A 15259-nucleotide genomic window follows, 5' to 3' on the forward strand; every position below is an offset into this window, starting at 1 on the left:
ATTTAAAATTTTAATGTTATTATCTCTATAATTTAAATATTTTCATTACACTAAATTAAATGTTTTTATATATTTTATATACATAACCATTTAGAGTTATACATATATAATTAAATTTAATAAAAAAATCATATTTAAGACCGTGCGAATGCACGGGGTATACTACTAGTAATATATAAAAAAAGGAAACAGGGAAACTAAAACGAAGAAACGAAAAAAAATAAATAGCGAAATAAAAAAAATTAATATTAATAAAATAAAAATTATCTAATCTAATAAATCAAACAACGAATAGTTGTCAATTACAATCAATTTCCGACAACGGCGCCAAAAATTTGGTGCGGTATTTTATAACCCACAAACTAACCGACAAGTGCACCGGGTCGTACCAAGTAATACCTTACGCGAGTAAGGGTTGATCCCACGAGTATTGATGGATCAAACAACAATGATTGATTGATTGATTTAGTTAGGCAAGTAGAAAAGGGTTTTCAGATATTCAAAAGGTTTAAGTTCGAACTCAGAATATCAAAAGGATAGACAAATAAATAAGTTGGGAATAAAATATGGAGAAAACAGTTAAGGTTTCAAAATTATCTATTTTTCCGGATTAATTTTTCTTACTAACTATTTTAATCATGCAAGATTTAATTCATGGCAAACTATATGTGATTAGACCATAATTCCTTCGACCTTCCTAGTCTCCTCTAAAATTTATCAACTGCCAATTCTTTGGTCAATTAATTCAAATTAGAGGGTGAAGTTCAAATTCCAGTTTATATGCCACAAAAATCCTAATTATCCAAAAATAAGGAGATTATATGTCACGTATCCCGTTAAATACAAACAATTAGAAATTTAGGATAATATGTTTTCAAGCTCTTGTTCAAGTAAAGAGCTTTTCCAAGTTTTACAAGAACTAAATTAGAACATGGGTCATACTTCCGTTCTACCCAAATTCATAAAATAAAGAACGAAAACAATTATTGAAATATAAATCACAACATGAATTAAATTAGAAAGATCAAACAAATCAATCCATACAAATAGACAGAGATCCTAACCTTAACAATGGAGGATTAGTTGCTCATGGTTCAGAGAGAAAATAAGGATTGTCAAATGTACAGAGTTACCATCTGTAGTATTTAAATTCCTATTTATAACTAATCCTAATAAATTTAAAATCTAATTATTTAAAATTAAAATAATATCTTTTTCCTATTTTAAAATCAAATTTGAATTTAAATCAGAATTAACTAACTACTCCATGTCTTGAGACGTGGGGACCACTTGGCTTCACTGGATCAGCGCCTAACTCGAGTGCTAAAATGGGGCCCAGAAATCACTCCCTAGTGTTTTCTGCGTTTTCTACACGTGGCGCATGTCACGCGTACGCGTCGATGGTCTTTTCCGCAAGTCACGCGGACGCGTCGGTCACGCGCACGCATCGCTGAGCAAATCTTCAATTCATGCGTATGCGTCAGTCAGGCGTACGCATCGCCATGGATACCTCCAAATCACGCGTACGCGTCAGTCACGCGTACACATCACTTCTCGCTGCTATCTCCTTTAAATCTTGAGCTGCAGAAACTCCATCAAATCCAGTCGAATGCTACCTAAAATAAACAATATTACACAAAACTCAAAATAGCATCCATAGTGGCTAAAAGATAATTAATTCTTGATTAAACTCAATAAATTAGATGCAAATTCACTAGGAAAAGATAGGAAAGATGCTCATGCATCACAACACCAAACTTGAACTGTTGCTTGTCCTCAAGCAAGCAAAAATAACATAGGCTTAGGATGTGAATTTGCATGAGAATGAGAGTTCGATTAAGCTCATGTCTCTTTTTATAGTGGGTTTACAACTGTAATCCTGGATAGGTTTGGCATCTCACTCTCCTTTGAATCAGGAGGATGTCATTGTCATTTGGAATTAAAATCCGGATAATATTATGAATTCTCTGATCTTTACATTTTAGTTTAATCCTTGAAGACAGCAAAATTGACTTTAATTTATTTTTTTCATTGATGCTTTGCACCTTGAGCCTAGCCATGACTTTAAATATTTTGTCTCAAGAATTACTTGACACAGAAAACACCACAAGCACTTAACTGGGGGACTCTCTTTGAGTCCTAATTTTTCTTTCAGTTACTCCCAGACAGTGGTGCTCAAAGCCTTTGGCATACTCTTTTAAATGCAATTGGTCTTGACTCTAAGTGTTCTGTCTCAAGGATTACTTGACACAATCACACCATAAGCATATGACTAGGGAAACAACTCTTTGAACTTTTAATCATGTCTGACCTCCCTAGTCATTGATGCTCAGAGCCTTGGGCCTTGCTTTTATTATTATTTATTATTTTATTTTATTTTATTATTTTTTTTTTTGCTATTTCTTTTGCTTCAAGGATTAAATTTTTTGTTTATTTCAGAGAAATCATAATAATTCTCTAAATTCCTGTTCCTTATACATCAACATCCCTTGATTCAAATTCAAATATGCACTGTTCATATCATGCATTCAGAATTACAATTAATACCACCACATCTAAGTAAATAAGACTATTCTTCAATATAAACTCACTTTCTCATGCAATACATCACTTCTGTATTTTTTTTTTTTGAATTCAGGTTCAGTGGGTAATACATGAGACATCTTTTCAGAAATAAAGCAATTAAGAGAAAGCTAAACTAGTCCTAGGATTCTAACTAATAAAGGATTATGCAACAGACAAAGCAAAATAGTAGAAAACCGGAATATAACATAGAAAAAGAGGGGAGAAAAAAATGAAAGGAAATCAACCACCTTAGTTATCTTAGCGGTCACTTTATTCTTCAGGTTGTGCTCCTCTGTGAAGATGATTCGCCTCCCTTTTGTGCCATAAAACCCATAAGCGCAGCATTAACACCAAACTTAAAGGTTGGCTTGTCCTCAAGCAAAGAAGAACTGAAAATAAAAACGAATAGTGAGAAGAAAGAAGAATATAAAGATAAAAGAATAAGAGAGAATAAGGAGTGGGAGAGAAAGAAACAAAAGTGAAAACTGTGCGGTGAAGGTGACGCGTACGCGTGCAGCACGTGTACGCGTGCGTCGCGAATTTTCTTAATGACGCGTTAGCGTCAGGCACGCGTCCGCGTGCCCTGGGTTTTGCGCGATTCGCGCGAAAGTAGCCACGCTCACGCACAACTCTATGTTCGCGTGGCTTGGGAACCCAGATTTTCAATCGACGCGTGCGCGTCATGCACGCGCACACGTCAGGGACGCGTACGAGTGGTCACTTTTGTGCGTTTAGCACACTTCCAACCCCAAGCCAGCCCAACGTCTCTGCCCAAATACTCTTTTACGTTGATTTTTCAGGTTACGCGTACGTGTCGCTAATGCGCACGCGTGGATGGTGGTAAGTGCAAACGACGCGCACGCATAGGGTACGCGTATGCGTGGTCATGTTTGTGCGCCAAGCATGGGCCCAGTGCCACTCCTGCGCAACCCTCTGTCAAATTATGTTTTTCACGCCACAGGATTGATGCGTTCGTATCAGTGACGCTTGCGCGTCGGGTGCCCCTTATTTTTTTTACTTGAGGTGTTCGGTTCCTGGAATAACATAGCTGCATGATCAGAAAATTAGTAATAACATAATAAAAATAAAATAAATAAGAAAACTACTACTACAAAAAATTAAAATAGCTAAGGATACGAAATTATCGGGTTGCCTCCCGACAAGCGCTTCTTTATCGTCACTAGCTGGACAGTCAACTCCTCTAAGGAGGAGGATCATAGGGGCTCAGCTCTTCACCCCTTACTTTGAACTTCTTTCCTGTGTCTCCATAACGTAGCTCAATATGCTCTAGAGAGAGGATTCTAATTACTGTATAAACCCATGCTAGATTGCTAGTCAACACTACCTTCATTCCTGGGGAGAAACCTTCAGTGGGGATCTTTTTGTTTCTCCATCCTCTGGGTACTTTCTTCTTTTTGGGAACCTCCTCCTTGGTAGATGATGGATTCCCAACACCAAACTTAGGTTTGATGTCAGGAGGAATTTTATTGATTGTTGCCAAGGGAGGTTTGAGCTGCAGATTCTGCTATGTATCATCAGGGGGTTTTTGAAGGGTTAGATCAATAAGCTCAGTCTGCATGCACCTATCTTCTTCACCTGTTGAATATATATCTTTGAAGACATGAAAAACCAGTTGCTCATTATGCACTCTAAGCACTAATTCACCCACTTATATATCAATCAGAGCTCTTCCCGTGGCTAGGAATGGTCTCCCTAGAATTATAGAGGCATTCTCATCCTCCCCTGTGTCAAGAATCACAAAGTCTGCTGGGAGGAAGAACTTACCCATTTTGACCAAGATATTCTCCACTAATCCGTATGTAGGCTTCATAGATTTGTCTTCCATCTGTAATACTATCTTTGTGGGTTGTGCCTCTTGAATTTGCAGCTTCTTCATCACAGATAAGGGCATTAGATTTCTAAATCGCATAGGGCTTTCTCAAAGGTTGTGCTTCCAATGGTGCATGGAATTTGAAAGCTCCCTGGATCTGACATTTTCTTTGGCAAGGTATTCTGAATTACAGCACTACATTCCTTAGTCAGGACTACTATCTCATCTCCCTTTAAACACTTTTTCTTTGACAACAGCTCCTTCATGAACTTGACATAGATAGGCATTTGCTCCAAAACCTCAGCAAAAGGAATATTGATTTGTAACTTTCTGAAGATTTCCAAGAACTTTGAGAACTGCTTGTCCTTGGTCTCCTTTTGAAGTCTCTGAGGATATGGCATCTTAGGCTTGTACTCAGGAGCCTTTGGCAATGTAGGATAAGTGTCAAGAGAATTTGGGAATGGGATGTCCGCACGCTTTGGAGGGGCGTGCTTCAGTTCTCCCTTCTTCTCCTCTGGAGCTTCCTTTTCAACTAGCTCTTCATTGGCCTTGGTCTTAAAGCCAGCTACTTTACCACTTTTCAATTGAATAACCTTGCAATCTTCTCTTGGGTTTACCACTGTATCACCTTGAAATGTACTTGCAGACCTCTCAAGTATTTGCTTGCTCAGTTGGCCCACTATCACCTCTAAATTTCTAATGGAGGCTCTGGTTGCCTGCATAACTTGTGCTTCCGTACTTGCCACCTGTCCACTTATCAAGGTGATAGCCTTGCATTCCTTTCTTGGATTTGGAATTGTGTTACTAGGAATGCTATTAGTGGTCCTCTAATCAATTTCAGTGACTTTTGTGGCTAATTGACCCATTTGAATCTCCAAGTTCTTGATGGATGCTCTGGTTTCCTGTCTAAAATCTGTCAATATTGCTTCCAAATTATTGTTCTGTTGGAAACCGTCCTGAGAACTATTGTTGAAGTTCTGAGGTCTTTGAGGTTGATCCCTCCATCCAAAATTTGGGTGATTCCTCCATCCCTGGTTGTATGTCTTAGAATATGGATCATTGTTGGGATTCCTAGCACCACTCCCCATGTAATTCACCTGTTCAAAAGAAGGTTGAGCATAATCATAATTATCATTTTGCATAAAATTACCTGCCATGTCATAAGAGATTTCTTGTGGTGAATTTTGTGTGTTAATAGCTGAGACTTGCATGCCACTCATTTGTTGAGTAAGTAGATTTATTTGCTGAGACATCAGCTTCTACTTCCAACATGCCTCTTTTCTGAGGGGTTTCAGAGTTCATCGGATTCCTGTTAGATGAGTATAAATATTGGTTGCTTGCAACCAATTCAATAAGCTCAATAGTCTCCTCTGATGTCTTCTTTTTGTGCAATGAATCTCCTGCAGAATTGTCTAAGCACATCTTGGATATTTCACCCAAGCCTTCATAAAGATGTCTAGTTGTGTCCATTTGGAGAACATGTCCGGAGGGCATTGTCTAGTCAGTAGCTTGTATCTCTCCCAAGCTTCATACAGAGTTTCACCATCCTTCTGTCTGAAGGTCTGAACCTCCACCCTAAGCTTAGTCAGCTTCTTTGGTGGGGAAAATTTAGTGAAAAACTCAGTAACCACCTTGTTCCAAGTATCCAAACTCTCCTTGGGTTGAGAATCTAGCCATAGCTTTGCTCCATCCCTCAGAGCAAACAGAAAGAGCATGAGTTGGTACACCTCTGGATTTACTTCATTCGTCTTCACAGTATCACAGATTTGCAGAAAATTGGAAATAAATTGATTTGGGTCTTCGTGGAGAAGACCGTGATACTGGCAGTTTTGTTGCACCAAGGTGACTAGTTGTGACTTCAACTCAAAGTTGTTCGCAGCTATAGGAGGCACCACAATGCATTTTCCATACAGATCTGCTGTAGGAGCGGAGAAAGAGCCAAGTACTCTCCTTTGTTATTCATTCCCATTCGGGTTTGCCACATTGGCATTATCAGTATTATTCGGATCCATAGTGAATTCTGCAGTCTTGTAAAGTCTTGCTTGTTGTAAACGCCGCCTGAAAGTCCTTTCAGATTCAGAATCAAAATCTAAGAGATGTTCTTTGTCTCTATTCCTGCGCATAAACAAATCGAAAACAAGAAAGAATGGGAATCTCTACGTCAGAGTGCAGAGAATTACCAGTGAGGTAACCTGTGTAAAGAAATAAAAAATACGAAATAAAATAAATAAATAAATAGAAAAAAATTAAAATAAAATAATTAGATAACACCAAATTTAATTTTAGAAATTAAAAAAATATTAGTACTATTTATTTATTAAATTTTTTTTAGATAAAAATTAAAGACAAAAATAAAACAAAACTAATGGAATATATAAAAAAATAAAAAAAAGTAATGGAAGGAAGCGAAAAAAACGAAAATAAAATGAAAATAAAATAAAAATGGAATAAAATAAAAAAATAAAAACGGACAAAAAAATAAAACGAAACAGGAGGGGGGAAACGAAAAAAAGAAAACAAGGGAAATTTTTTTTAAAGAAAAGAAAAAAATTAAAAAGAAGTAAAATAATAAATAAAAAAAGGAAACAGGAAAACTAAAACGAAGAAACGAAAAAAAATAAATAAATAAATAGCAAAATAAAGAAAATTAATATTAATAAAATAAAAATTATCTAATCTAAGAAATCAAATAACGAATAGTTGTCAATCACAATCAATCCCCGGTAACGGCGTTAAAAACTTGGTGCGGTATTTTATAACCCACAAACTAACCGGCAAGTGTACCGGGTCGTACCAAGTAATACCTTATGTGAGTAAGGGTCGATCCCACGAGTATTGATGGATCAAGCAACAATGATTGATTGATTGACTTAGTTAGGCAAGCAGAAAAGGGTTTTAAGATATTCAAAAGGTTTAAGTTCGAACTCAGAATATCAAAAGGATAGACAAATAAATAAGTTGGGAATAAAATATGGAGAAAACAGTTAAGGTTTCAGAGTTATCTATTTTTCTGTATTAATTTTTTTTACTAACTATTTTAATCATGCAAGATTTAATTCATGGCAAACTATATATGACTGGACCCTAATTCCTTAGACCTTCCTAATCTCCTCTAAAATTTATCAACTGCTAATTCCTTCGTCAATTAATTTCAATTAGAGGGTGAAGTTCAAATTCCAGTTTATATGCCACAAAAATCCTAATTATCCAAAAATAAGGGGATTATATGTCACGTATCCCGTTAAATACAAACAATTAGAAATTTAGGATAATATGTTTTCAAGTTGTTGTTCAAGTAAAGAGATTTTCCAAGTTTTACAAGAACTAAATTAGAACATAGGTCATACTTCCGTTCCACCCAAATTTATAAAATAAAGAACGAAAACATTTATTGAAATATAAATCAAAACATGGATTAAATTAGAAAGATCAAACAAATCAATCCATACAAATAGACAGAGCTCCTAACCTTAACAATGGAGGATTAGTTGCTCATGGTTCAGAGAGAAAATAAAGATTGTCAAAATGTATAGAGTTACCATCTGATGGCATCTAAATTCCTATTTATAACTTATCCTAATAAATTTAAAATCTAATTATTTAAAATTAAAAATAATATCTTTTCCTATTTTAAAATCAAATTTGAATTTAAATCAGAATTAACAAACTACTCCGTGTCTTGTAACGTGGGGACCACTTGGCTTCACTAGATCAACGCCTAACTTGAGTGCTAAAATAGGGCCCAGAAATCACTCCACAGCGTTTTCTGCGTTTTCTACACGTGGCGCATGTCACGTGTACGCGTCAGTCACGCGTACGCGTTGGTAACGCACACACGTCGTTGAGCAAATCTTCAATTCACGCGTATGCGTCAGTCACACATATGCGTCGCCATGGATACCTCCAAATCACGCGTACGCGTCAGTCATGCGTACGCGTCGCTCCTCGCTGCTATCTCCTTTAAATCTTGAGCTGCAGAAACTCCATCAAATCCAGTCGTGTGCTACCAAAAATAAACAATATTGCACAAAACTCAAAATAGCATCCATAGTGGCTAAAAGATAATTAATTCTTGATTAAACTCAATAAATTAGATGCAAATTCACTAGGAAAAGATAGGAAAGATGGTAACGCATCATCTAGTCACACTTAAATCAAGATAGTGAAGTCCACGCATAATAAAAATTATAAATTCAATAGTAATTAATCCATTACTTTCGTAAAACCTGGTTAATTAATGACTAATTAATCCATAAATAAGAATTTATTTTAGATAGCAAAAAATATGATTTTTATGGCTTAATATGATAGAGAAGATTGAGACGAGAATTTTGATGCCAATTTTATAAAAATCGGACCAAAATTAGACCGAACGGGCCAAACCAGGCCAACCGGACCCATAGTGGGCCCTTGCCCCAACCAAGCTAAATCTAAAATCCTAAAAACAGCACTCTCTCTCCTCTAAACCCTAAAAAACACGCTGAAATGAGAATGAAAGGAGGAAGAACACTCTCTCAAGTTCTAACCCTTGGTTGATCTTTAAACTACAATAACTTTTGATCTAGAGCTCCGATTGCCGCAACGTTTATGGCCACACGTTCACTGTGAAGAGCTCTAAAAAACTCACTACTTTATTCCTAAGGTAAGCCACAAATCCATTTCATTTCTTCATCCCTAAATTTTGAATTTCATGGAAAAAGTGTTGAGATTTTGGACTCTTTATTGTTATAGGACCCAACTCTCTTGAAGAAGAAGATTAATCTTGTCTCTTTGAACCTTGGGTGTGGTAAGATTCTCAACCCTAGTGTAATTTGTTATTCTATGATATTTGGGTATTGAGATGTTGTGTTTGGGTAATGAGAATTGTGGCTTAGGAAGTGTGTATGTGAATATTGAAGTTTGATTGAGATTTTGGAAAGCTTGGAAGAGGGCTTTGGTGTGCAAAAATCTGTTCTTGGAGGTATTGAGACCTTGAGAGCTTGTGAAAAAGTGGTTTGGAAGTACTCCGGTTGAGCGTCAGAAATCGGCTAAGGTATGGTCTCGGTTTTCTGTATCTAAAATGTAATGTGGTATGAAAACTTAGGCTAGAGGCCCTAAGATAGGCATTGAATTGTTGATGTTGTTGAATGGTTGAGATATATGATGTAGTCATATATGTGATTATGAATGTTGATCCCTTGATGGTGTGATATATGAGAAAAATGCATGTTCTGATATATGCTTGATGAATGATTGAGGTTGAAGTGTGGATGAAACCATGTTGATGGTGAGTATGATATTGATTATGTATAATGATGGTTGATTGGAAATGGTATTATTGGATGATGCTTAAGTCAGAAGTTGTTGTATGCTGCTTGGATGATGCTTCGAGAAGAGGAGTTACTAAAGGAATTCGAGAGTCTGAAGATTGGTGTTCAAGAAGTGTTTGGAACTCTGTGCTTGAGTCAATTACGTATCTCAAGTGATTTTAAATCTGAACTCCTAAAGGCTCATGAAGATGATGATGCGTAATGAAAAGTGCTACCAGCCATTGAGCAAGGGAAACAGTGGAGACTGTCGGAGGATAAAGATGGGCTATGGAGGTTTAAGGGTAGGATCATTGTGCTGGATGTTGGCACTTTGCGGCAGGATATCTTAAAGGAAGCACACAAAAGCGGGTTCTCCATTCACTCGGGAAGTACTAAGATGTACCATAATTTAAAGGCGATGTTTTGGTGGCTGGATATGAAGAATGATGTGGCAGAGTTTGTCTTGAAGTGCTTAACTTGTCAAAAGGTGAAGATTGAACACCAGAGGCCTTCTGGGACATTGCAACCTTTAGAGGTTGCACAATGGAAGTGGGAAAGCATTGCGATGGACTTTGTGTCGAGATTCCCAAGGACTAGGGTCGGTTTTGATGCTGTCTGGGTGATTGTGGACCGACTGATGAAGTCAGCTCACTTTTTACCCATTCAGATGACTTAAACCCTTGAGGAGTTAGCACGGTTATACAGAAAGGAGATTATGAGACTTCATGGTGTACCTGCTACTATAATCTCTGATTGAGATCATCGTTTCACTTTGAGGTTTTGGGGTGCATTTCAGAAGGCTTTCAGAACCCGATTAAGCTTGAGCATAGCTTACCATCCTCAAATAGATGGTCAATCCGAGAGGACGATCCAAACCTTGGAAGATATATTGAGGGCTTGTGTTCTGGATCAGCCAGCGAGCTGGAATCGATATATGCCGCTAGTGGAGTTTGAGTACAATAATAATTACCATGCGAGTATCGGAATGGCACCGTATGAGGCTCTATATGGGAGAAAATGTCAATCTCTGCTATGCTGGTATGAAACTGGGGAGAAAGGCTTGTTGGGGCCGGAGATGATAGCCGAGACCACTGAATAAGTCAAGAAAATCCGAGATAGGATGCTTACTGCTCAGAGTCATCAGAAGAGTTACGACTACCAGAGGCGGAAGCCCTTAGAATTTGAGGAAAGATATTATGTTTTCCTTAAGGTTACTCCAACCACAGGAGTAGGTAGGGCGATTAAAGCGAAGAAGTTGAATACTCGGTACATTGGTCCATTTCAAATCCTGGAGAGGGTTGGACTGGTGGCGTACTGGATGGCTCTACCACCTCACCTTTTGAACCTGCACGACGTATTTCATGTGTCGTAGCTTCAGAAGTATACTCCTGATGCTAGCCACGTGTTAGAACCTGAATCTATTCAGTTAAAAGAAGATTTGATGCTTCTGGTGGCTCCAGTCAGAATTGATGATATTAGTGTCAAACAGTTGCAAGGAAAAGAGGTTCCGTTAGTCAAAGTGACATGGAGTCGAGCCGGTGTTGAGGAACACACTTGGGAACTCGAGTCGGAGATGCGAGCTGACTACCCGCACTTATTCTCAGGTAATTGAATTTGAATTTTGTGGGCAAAATTCCTAATTAGGTGGGTAAAATGTAAAACCCAATTAATTAATGACTAATTTATTCTAGATAGCCAAAAATGTGATTTTTATGGCTTAATATGATAGAGGAGATTGAGACAAGAATTTCGATACCAATTTTATAAAAATCGTACCAAAATTGGATCAAACGGGCCAAACCAGGCCAACTAGACCCATAGTGGGCCCTTGGCCCAACCAAGTTAAACCTAAAATCCTAGAAACAGCAATCTCTCTCCTCTAAACCCTAAAAAACATGCTGAAATGAGAATGAAAGGGGGAAGAACACTCTCTCAAGTTCTAACCCTAGGTTGATCTTCAAACCACCATAACTTTTGATCTAGAGCTCCGATTGCAGCACCGTTTGTGGCCACGCATTCACTGAGAAAAGCTCTACAAAACCCATTATTTTATTTCTTAGATAAGTCACGAATCCATTTCAGTTCTTCATCCCTAAATTTCGAATTTCATGAAGAAAGTGTTGAGATTTTGAGCTCTTTGATGTTATAGGACTCAACTCTCTTGAAGGAGAAGATTAATCTAGTCTCTTTGAACCTTGGATGTGGTAAGATTCTCAACCCTAGTGTAATTTATTGTTCTATGATGTTTGGAAATTGAGATGTTGTGTTTGTGTATGATAATTGTGGCTTATGCAGTGTGTATGTGAATATTGAAGCTTGATTGAGATTTTGGAAAGCTTGGAAGAGGTCTTTGGTGTGCAAAAATCTGTTCTTAGAGGTGTTGAGACCTTGAGAGCTTGTGAAAAACTGGTTTGGAAGTGCTCCGGTTGAGCGTGGGAAATTGGCTAAGGTGTGATCTCGGTTTTCTGTATCTAAAATGTAATGTGGTGTGAAAACATAGGCTTGAGGCCCTAAGATAGGCATTGAATTGTTAATGTTGTTGAATAGTTGAGATATATGATGTGGTCATATATGTGATTATGAATGTTGATACCTTGATGGTGTGATACATGAGAAAAATGCATGTTGTGATATATGCTTGATGAATGATTGAGGTTGAAGTGTGGATGAAACCATGTTGATGGTGAGTATGATATTGATTATGTATAATGATGGTTGATTGGAAATGGTATTATTGAAAATTGGGATGAAGAAGGATGTATGACATGTTAATGTGTTGAATTTTTAGCCATTTGATTAAGATGGGTTGAAATGCTGGCATGGTGGTTATGAAATTGATAAAAATGTTAATGTATGAGTTGATGAGGCTTGAGGTTGATTTTTGGTATGTTTTGGGTTGATTTCAAAAAGAGATGAAATTGGTATGTTTTGGTTGATTTTGAAAAGGGTTGAAATTGGTTTGTTTTGAAAATGGCACTTTGTGGTTTTGTATGAAAATATGGTTTTTGGGCATACTTTGACGGAGCATAACTTGGGCTCTGGATTCCCGTTTTGTACCAAACTTGTTTAGAAATGAAATTGGATCTGGGATGTTCATGATGTTTGAAGAACGGGCGAAAAATGACATGAAATGAAGACGTTATGCCTGTCGGAAGATTTGGGGTTGAATATGTGAATTCTGCAGCTTTTAACTTAGAAAAATTTTTAGCAGAAAGCACCCCACGCATAGGCGTGACTAACGCGTACGCGTCGTTTTTTGAAAATACACAATCCATGCGTGTGCGTCGATGCGCAGCACCAAATGCCCAGCCAATTTCCCGAGAGTTGTGCGAGAATTGTGCCAGTGTTATGCGTGGGGTACAATCGCACCCACGCGTATGCGTGGCTGACGCGTAGGCGACGCTTGGTTGTTTTTCCATCCATGCGTGCGCGTGGTTGATGCATACGCGTCGATGAACTTTTGGCCATCCACGCGTGCGCGTAGACGACACGTATGCGTGACCATGTTTTCATCCCAAAGTTGATCTTTGAGTTTTAAGAGGCAAATTTCATACTTCTAAGCCTCCGATCTCACCCCTTATGTCTTAAATCATTATGATATGCCTAGCAATGAGAAAGGAGATAGGGGATGTGGTAACTTGTGAATGAAGAAAGGGAAAAATTAATGATCAATGATGATCAAGGATGATTGTATGAGATACGGAAGATGGCGGTGGAAGTGCTTTATGTGCCATGAGCCGAAGGGCTGTAATTGTTGATAGATTGGCTGGTTCTGGATTGAACTAAGAGCCGGATGGCTGAGTTATTGCCGAGTTACGGCGGAGCCATTATTGACTATGGCTGAGTATAATTGCATATATGCTTATTGAATGAAATGTGAATGTTGCACTTCCACTATCTGAGATTCGAGTTTTTCTAGGTGAAAGCAGTGACTAGCCACCACGTGCTCCAGGTGGAGACTCGATACTCTACTGACCCTATGTTGTAAATGTGGCCAGATACTGTGAATGTTCCGGATGAGCTCGCCCCCGTGAATATACACCAGTAAGGGTGTTGGATATGGATTATGATTATGATCATGATTATGTTGAGTATAACTCGAGTTGGGGATGCACGACAGAGGGATAATTCAATGATTAGCTACCAGGACTTGTCGGGTTGGCTATATAACCGACAGATGATATCATCAGCCATTAGGATAGACATTCATCATATGCATACTATGTGAATTGTTTGAGATTGCCTAATTGACTGCATAATACTTGCTAATTGTCTAAATACCGTATCTATTTCCTATTTGTATATCTCATGTCTGATATAACTGTGCTTGCCATATTATACTCCTGTTGGTGGTTGAGAGGTCTGAAGAATTTGGAAAAGGAAGTATTAGTTAGACTGAAGATCTTTAGTCAGTTGCCATTTATGATTTAGCCTGTTTATAAGCTTTGAATTATCTGTTGGAAGTTCCAGGATTGCCTTTGGCTTTCCCAGGACATTACATGTTAGATATGTGGGCACTGTTACCATACTGAGAACCTCCTGTTCTCACCCATGGGGATTTTGTGGTTTTCATATGTAGGACGTGAGGCTTCTCACTGAAGCATGCTGGAGGCTTCTGGATTAGCGAAGATCCTTAGTTTCTCGGGACTCTATTTTGGTTTATATGTTTTGCTGAGATACTTTTGTCTCCATTAAATAATATAAACTGTGATGTCTCCTCTTAGAGGTGGTTTTGGAGAATAGGTTTTTCTGTACTTTTGTCTCTTTGGGTTCTTGCTTTATATATTTACATGTATATATTTCTATGCTCGAACCGGTTCTCTTCGCAACCGGATTTTGAGTTTTGATATTCCTATTTTTGGCACTCTTTTGTATATATATAATCTCGCGTTAGCTTATTCCTTTATTCGTTATGTTTTCGATCGGAGTGTTGCGTTTTCGAATTGCGATTTTGTTTTACCCTTTTCTTTAAAGGCTCCTAGTTATAATAATTATTCACACTACTATACGTACTAAATTTTTATTTTAGAGGTTGTAATACCTTACCGTCTCTGAATTATGACTTAAGCATAAGACTCTGTATGGTAGGGTGTTACAACTTTATTCTTTTACAATTTTATTTACTTTAGAGGATTTTTATCTCACCATAATCAATTCATTAGGATATTTAATAAGACTTTAATTTTGATGTACTGACAGTGTAAATTATTTTATACCGACGTTTAATTATATGTCTGTTCTTTTAAATGATCATTCACGTGTTGATTCACTACAAGAAAAGTGCTGAATACCATCGAATTCAATGTTGGATATTAGTGACGAATTTACCGTCGAAAGCACCAGCGGATTAGGCAATAAATTCATCTGGAAAAAATGTTACTGTCGAATTCGATTTTCCACCGGTAATTGCACCGGTAATATTTGGAGAGAAGAATGAGAAATTCGGCGCATTTTGTATTGGCAGATTTATATGCCGGCAAATCTCACTTAAAGGAATGCTGCTTTTTGTGACGCATGATGGGGTTACCGTCAGATTGATCCGCCGAAAAATTCGACGATAAAATTGGCCCTAAAT

This window comes from Arachis hypogaea, chromosome 4, assembly GCF_003086295.3.
Source record: "Arachis hypogaea cultivar Tifrunner chromosome 4, arahy.Tifrunner.gnm2.J5K5, whole genome shotgun sequence".
Lineage (NCBI taxonomy): Eukaryota > Viridiplantae > Streptophyta > Magnoliopsida > Fabales > Fabaceae > Arachis > Arachis hypogaea.